The sequence below is a fragment of the Grammomys surdaster genome, unplaced genomic scaffold, assembly GCF_004785775.1.
Source record: "Grammomys surdaster isolate TR1022 unplaced genomic scaffold, NIH_TR_1.0 101681, whole genome shotgun sequence".
NCBI classification, from domain to species: Eukaryota; Metazoa; Chordata; class Mammalia; order Rodentia; family Muridae; genus Grammomys; species Grammomys surdaster.
Genome location: NW_021608377.1, coordinates 3,143 through 9,235, shown reverse-complemented (window position 1 = coordinate 9,235; position 6,093 = coordinate 3,143). Strand labels below are relative to the sequence as shown.

The 6,093-nt window shown below is 41.5% G+C and overlaps 1 pseudogene; it reads left to right on the top strand.

Annotated features, from left to right (window-relative positions):
* The first annotated feature begins 288 nt into the window (after positions 1-288).
* LOC114635369 lies at positions 289-1,023 on the top strand (annotated as a pseudogene).
* The last annotated feature ends 5,070 nt before the right edge of the window (positions 1,024-6,093 follow it).

Genomic DNA, 6,093 nt, shown 5'->3' with positions numbered 1-6,093 from the left:
TTCCAAATCACAAACAAATCATGTATACATAGGAATCTATAGTCTATCTGTAGGTAGCTTTCCTGTGCATTAAATTACTTGACTCTCAGTCTTCATGACGTAACTTTTGCACGTGTCATTATCCATGGCTTGTAGATGGAGAAACACGTATGGAGAAGTTGAGTGACTTCCCAGTGTGACACAGCTTAAGCTCTTAGAATGTCTGTCAAAAGCCTCGCCGCCGCAGCCCATAGACTGCTGAGCCGGGTCCTTGTGCCGCCACCCACTCCAGACACAGAATATCCAGTTATGGATAAAATTGAGCTGGTGCAGAAGTCCAAGCTGGCCGAGCAGGCAGAGCGATATGATGACATGGCAGCCTGCATGAAGTTTGTCACTGAGCAAGGAGCCGAGCTTTCGAATGAGGAGAGGAACCTTCTCTCTGTTGCTTATAAAAACATTGTAGGAGCGGGAAGGTCATCTTGGAGGGTCGTCTCAAGTATTGAGCAGAAGACGGAAGGTGCTGAGAAAAAGCAGCAGATGGCTCGAGAATACAGAGAGAAAATCGAGACTTAGCTGCGAGACATTTGCAACGATGTACTATCTCTTTTGGAAAAGTTCTTGATCCCCAATGCTTCGCAACCAGAAAGCAAGGTCTTCTATTTGAAAATGAAGGGTGACTACTACTGTTACTTGGCCGAGGTTGCTGCTGGTGATGACAAGAAAGGAATTGCGGACCAGTCACAGCAAGCCTACCAAGAAGCATTTGAAATCCGCAAAAAGGAGATGCAGCCGACACGCCCCATCAGACTGGGTCTGGCCCTCATCTTCTCTGTGTTCTACTAAGAGATCCTGAACTCCCCAGAGAAAGCCTGCTCGCTTGCAAAAACAGCTTTCGATGAAGCCCTTGCTGAACTTGATACATTAGGTGAAGAGTCGTACAAAGACAGCACGCTAATAATGCAGTAACTGAGAGACAACCTGACACTGTGGACATCGGGTACCCAAGGAGTCGAAGCAGAAGCAGGAGGAGGGGAAAATTAACCGGCCTTCCAACCTTTGTCTGCCTCATCCTAAAATTTACACAGTAGACCATTTGTCATCCATGCTGTCCCACAGATAGTTTTTTTGTTTACGATTAATGACAGGTTTATGTTACTTCTATTTGATTTTCTATATTTCCCATGTGGTTTTTATGTTTTAATATTAGGGGAGAAGAGCCAGTTAACTTTAGGGAGTTACTCGTTTTCATCTTGAGGTGGCCAATATGGGATGTGGAATTTTTCCATGAGTTACACATGTTTGGCATAGTACTTTTGGTACATTGTGGCTTCAGAAGGGCCGGTGTTAAAACTGCTTCCATGTCTAAGCAAAGAAAACTGCCTACATATTGGTGTGTGCTGGCGGGGAATAAACAGGATAATGGGTTCCAGTCATGAGTGTAGTCTTTGTGGGTACTGTAAGGCTTGGAGCACTTGAGAGGTTGTGACACAGACAAACAGCCTGTGGATGCACGCTCGGATCGTGTGTCTCTGCGTGCACACCGTTGACCACAGCTCCAGAAGACAAAAGCTGTGACCCAGTTTACTCTGATAAGGGCAGAAACGGTTCACATTCCATTATTTGTAAACTTACCTGCTGTTTGCTTTCATTATTTTTGCTACACATGTTATTTGTATTTAAATGTTTTAGGCAATCTAAGAACAAATGTAAAAGTAAAGATGCAGTAAAAACAGTTGCTTGGTGTTCCCGGCTCCATGCAGATCAAGCACAGCGGTAAACAAAATCCCATGTATTTAACTTTTTTTTTAAGTTTTTTGTTTTGTTTTTGCTTTTGTGATTTTTTTTCTTTTTGATACTTGCCTAACATGCATGTGCTGTAGAAATAGGTAACAGGGAAATAACTTGAGATGATGGCTAGCTTTGTCTTAATGTCTTATGAAATTTTCATGAACAAGCCAAGCATAATTGTTAAGAACACATGTATTAAAGTTCATGTAAGTGGAATAAAAGTTTTATGAATGGACTTTTCAAAAAAAAAAAGAATATCTGTCAAAATAGCTTTGAATAATTCTGATGGACTAAGGAGTGTTGTCTGAGGCTATCAGGGAGTAAGGTGTCAGGTGTCTGCTTCCAGCTTTTCGAGCTTCTCTCTCTCTCTCTCTCTCTCTCTCTCTCTCTCTCTCTCTCTCTCTCTCTCTTTATTTTTTGTATATGAGTACACTGTTGCTTTCTTAAGACAAACAAGAATAGGACATCAGATCCCATTACAAATGGTTATGATCCACCATGTGGTTGCTGGGAACTGAACTCAGGACCTCTGGAAGAGCAATCAGGGCTCTTAAACGCTGGACCCTCTCTCCAGCCTCTTCTTGAGTCTTTTATGTTAACCCGCTTTATTACAGGTAATCTGCAGGTTCTATCCTTTATGGAGACTCTTTTCTACATTACAACATCATTTTTCTCAGTCTCCTTTCCAAACTGTTCCCCATGCTTTATCTCTAAATCAGCCATCTACACAGCTGTGCAAGGCACAAAACTATTCCTCCCGTTTCTGCCTCTGACCTCTCTCAGGCAGTTTTTTCCTTCTCTCCCCTGGAATGTTCAGTTGTCTGTACACTCCCATCCCATCGGCTTTCCACAGCACCTTTAGAATGAACATAATTTTAAATAATTTATTATTTATTTTTACTTTATGTGCCTTGGTATTCTGCCTGCATGCATGGCTGTGTGAGGGGGTCAGATCCCCTGGAACTGGAATTACAGACAGTGAGCTGCCATGTGCAACTGGGGATTGAACCCAGGTCCTTTGGAAGAACAGCCAGTGTGGTTAATCACTTACTCCTCTCTCTAGCCCACAGAATGGGCATTCTTTTTTTTCTTTATATTTTATTTTATTTTTATTGGATGTTTTATTTACATTTCATATGTTGTCCCCTTACTCTATCCCCCACCCACCCAGGAACCCCCTATCCCCTCATCCCTCCTCCTGCTTCTCTGCGGATGTACCCCTACCTACCCCCCCCACTCCCACTTCCCCACCCTCAAATTTCCACCCCCTGGGGCGTCCAGCCTTCATGAGGCCAAGGATCTCTTCTTCCACCTATGCACAGCAGGGCCCTCTGCTCTTTCGTATACAGCTGAAGCCATGGATCACTCCCTAAGTGCTCCCAGGCTGGTGGTTTAGACCCTGGGAGCTGTGGTTGGTTAGTATTGTTGCTCTCCTCATGGGGCCACAAAGCCTTTCAGCTCCAATGGTCTTCACTCTAACTTCTCCATTGGGAACCCCATGATCAGTTCAATGGCTAGTTGTGAGCATCTGCCTCTGAATACGTCAGACTCTTGCATACCTCTGAGGAGACATCTATATGAGGCTCTTATCAGCATGGACTTCCTGACTTCCACATCAGCATCTACCTTTGGTGACTGCACATGGGATGGATACCCAGGTGGAATGGTCTTCAGACGGCCTCTCCTTCAGTTTCTGTCCCTCACTTTGTCTCCATATTTGCTCCCTTGAGTATTTTGTTGCTCCTTCTAAGAAGGACCAAATCACCCCCACTTGGTCTTCCTTCTTTATGGGCTTCATGTGGCCTGTGAGTTGCATCTTGGGCATTTCAAGGTTCTGGGCTAATATACAATAATCAGTGAGTGAATACCATGTGTGTTCTTTTGTGATTGGCTTACCTCACTCAGGATGATAATTTCTAGTTCCATCCATTTACCTACGAAATTCTCAAATTCATTGTTTTTAATAGCTGAGTAATACTCAATTGTGTAAATGTACCACATTTTTTGAATCCATTCCTCAGTTGAAGGACATCTTGGTTCTTTCCAGCTCCTGGCTGTTATAAATAAGGCTGCTATGAACATTGTTGAGCATATGTCTTTGATATATGTTCGAGCATCTTCTGGGTATATGCCTAGGAGTGGTATAGCAGGATCCTCAGGTAATGCTATGTCCAATTTTCTGAGGAACCGCCAGACTGATTTCCAAAGTGGTTGCACCATCTTGAAGTCCCACCCAACAATGAAGGAGTGTTTCTCTTTCTCCACACCTTCGCCAGCATCTACTATCACCTGAGTTTTTAATCTTAGCCATTCTGACTGGTGTGAGATGGAATCTCAGGGTTGTTTTCATTTGCATTTCCCTGACGACTAAGGATACTGAACATTTCTTTAGATGCTTCTCAGCCATTCCAGTTTCCTCAGTTGAAAATTCTTTGTTAAGCTCTATACCCCATTTTTTAACAGGGTTATTTGGTTGTCTGGAGTCTAATTTCTTGAGTTTTTGTATATATTGGATATAAGCCCTCTATCAGATGTAGGATTGGTAAAGATCTTTTCCCAATCTGTTGGTTGTCGTTTTGTCCTATTGACAGTGTCCTTTGTCTTACAGAAACTTTGCAATTTTATGAAGTTCCATTTGTCAATTCTTGATCTTAGAGCATATGCCATTGGTGTTCTGTTCAGGAACTTTTCCCCTGTACCCAAGTATTCGAGGCTTTTCACCACCTTCTCTTCTATTAGTTTCAGTGTATCTGGTTTTATGTGGAGGTCCTTTATCCACTTAGACTCCAGCTTTGTACAAGGAGATAAGAATGGATCAATTTTCATTCTTCTACATGTTGTCCTCCAGTTGAACCAGCACCATCTGTTGAAAATGCTGTCCTTTTTCCACTGGACAGTTTTAGCTCCTTTGTCAAAGATCAAGTGACCATAGGCGTGTGGGTTCATTTCTGGGTCTTCAATTCTATTCCATTGATCTTCCTGCCTGTCTCTGTACCAATACCATGTAGTTTTTTATCACTATTGCTCTGTAGTACAGCTTGAGGTCAGGGATGGTGATTCCTCCAGAAGTTCTTTTATTGTTGAGAATAGTTTTCGCTATCCCGGGTTTTTTGTTATTCCATATGAATTTGAGAATTTCCTTTTCTAACTCTGAAGAATTGAGTTGGGATTTTAATGGGAATTGCATTGAATCTGTAGATTGCTTTTGGCAAGATGGCCATTTTTATTATATTAATCCTGCCAATCCATGAGCATGGGAGATCTTTCCATCTTCTGAGATCTTCTTCAATTTCTTTCTTCAGAGACTTGAAGTTCTTGTCATACAGGTCTTTCACTTGCTTGGTTAGATTCACACCAAGGTATTTTATATCATTTGTGACTATTGTGAAGGGTGTCATTTCCCTAATTTCTTTTTCAGTCTATTTATCTTTCATGTAGAGGAAGGCTACTGATTTGTTTGAGTTGATTTTATAACCAGCCACTTTGCTGAAGTTGTTTATCAGGTTTAGGAGTTCTCTGGTGGAATTTTTGGGGTCACTTAAGTATACTATCATATCATCAGCAAATAGTGATATTTTGACTTCTTCCTTTCCTATTTGTATCCCTTTGCCTTCTTTTTGTTGTCTAATTGCTCTGGCTAGGACTTCCAGTACTATATTGAATAGGTAGGGGGAGAGTGGGCAGCCTTGTCTAGTCCCTGATCTTAGTGGGATTGCTTCAAGTTTCTCTCCATTTACTTTGATGTTGGCTACTGGTTTGCTGTAAATTGCTTTTACTGTATTTAGGTATGGGCCTTGAATTCCTGATCTTTCCAAGACTTTTATCATGAAGGGATGTTGAATTTTGTCAAATGCTTTCTCAGCATCTAGTGAGATGATCATGTGGTTTTTTTCTTTAAGTTTGTTTATATAGTGGATTACATTGATGGATTTCCGAATATTGAACCATCCCTGAATTCCTGGGATAAAACCTACTTGATCATGATGGATGATTGTTTTGATGTGTTCTTGGATTTGGTTTGCTACAATTTTATTGAGTATTTTTGCATCAGTGTTCACAAGGGAGATTGGTCTGAAGTTCCCTTTCTTTGTCGGATCTTTGTGTGGTTTGGGTATGAGTGTAATTGTAGCTTCATAAAACGAATTGGGTAGTGTTCCTTCTCTTTCTATTTTGTGGAATATTTTGAATAGAATTTGTATTAGGTCTTCATTGAAGGTCTGATAGAATTCTGCACTAAAACCATCTGGTCTGGGCTTTTTTTGGTGGGGAGACTTTTAATGAATGCTGCTATTTCCTTAGGGGTTATGGGACTGTTTAGATGGC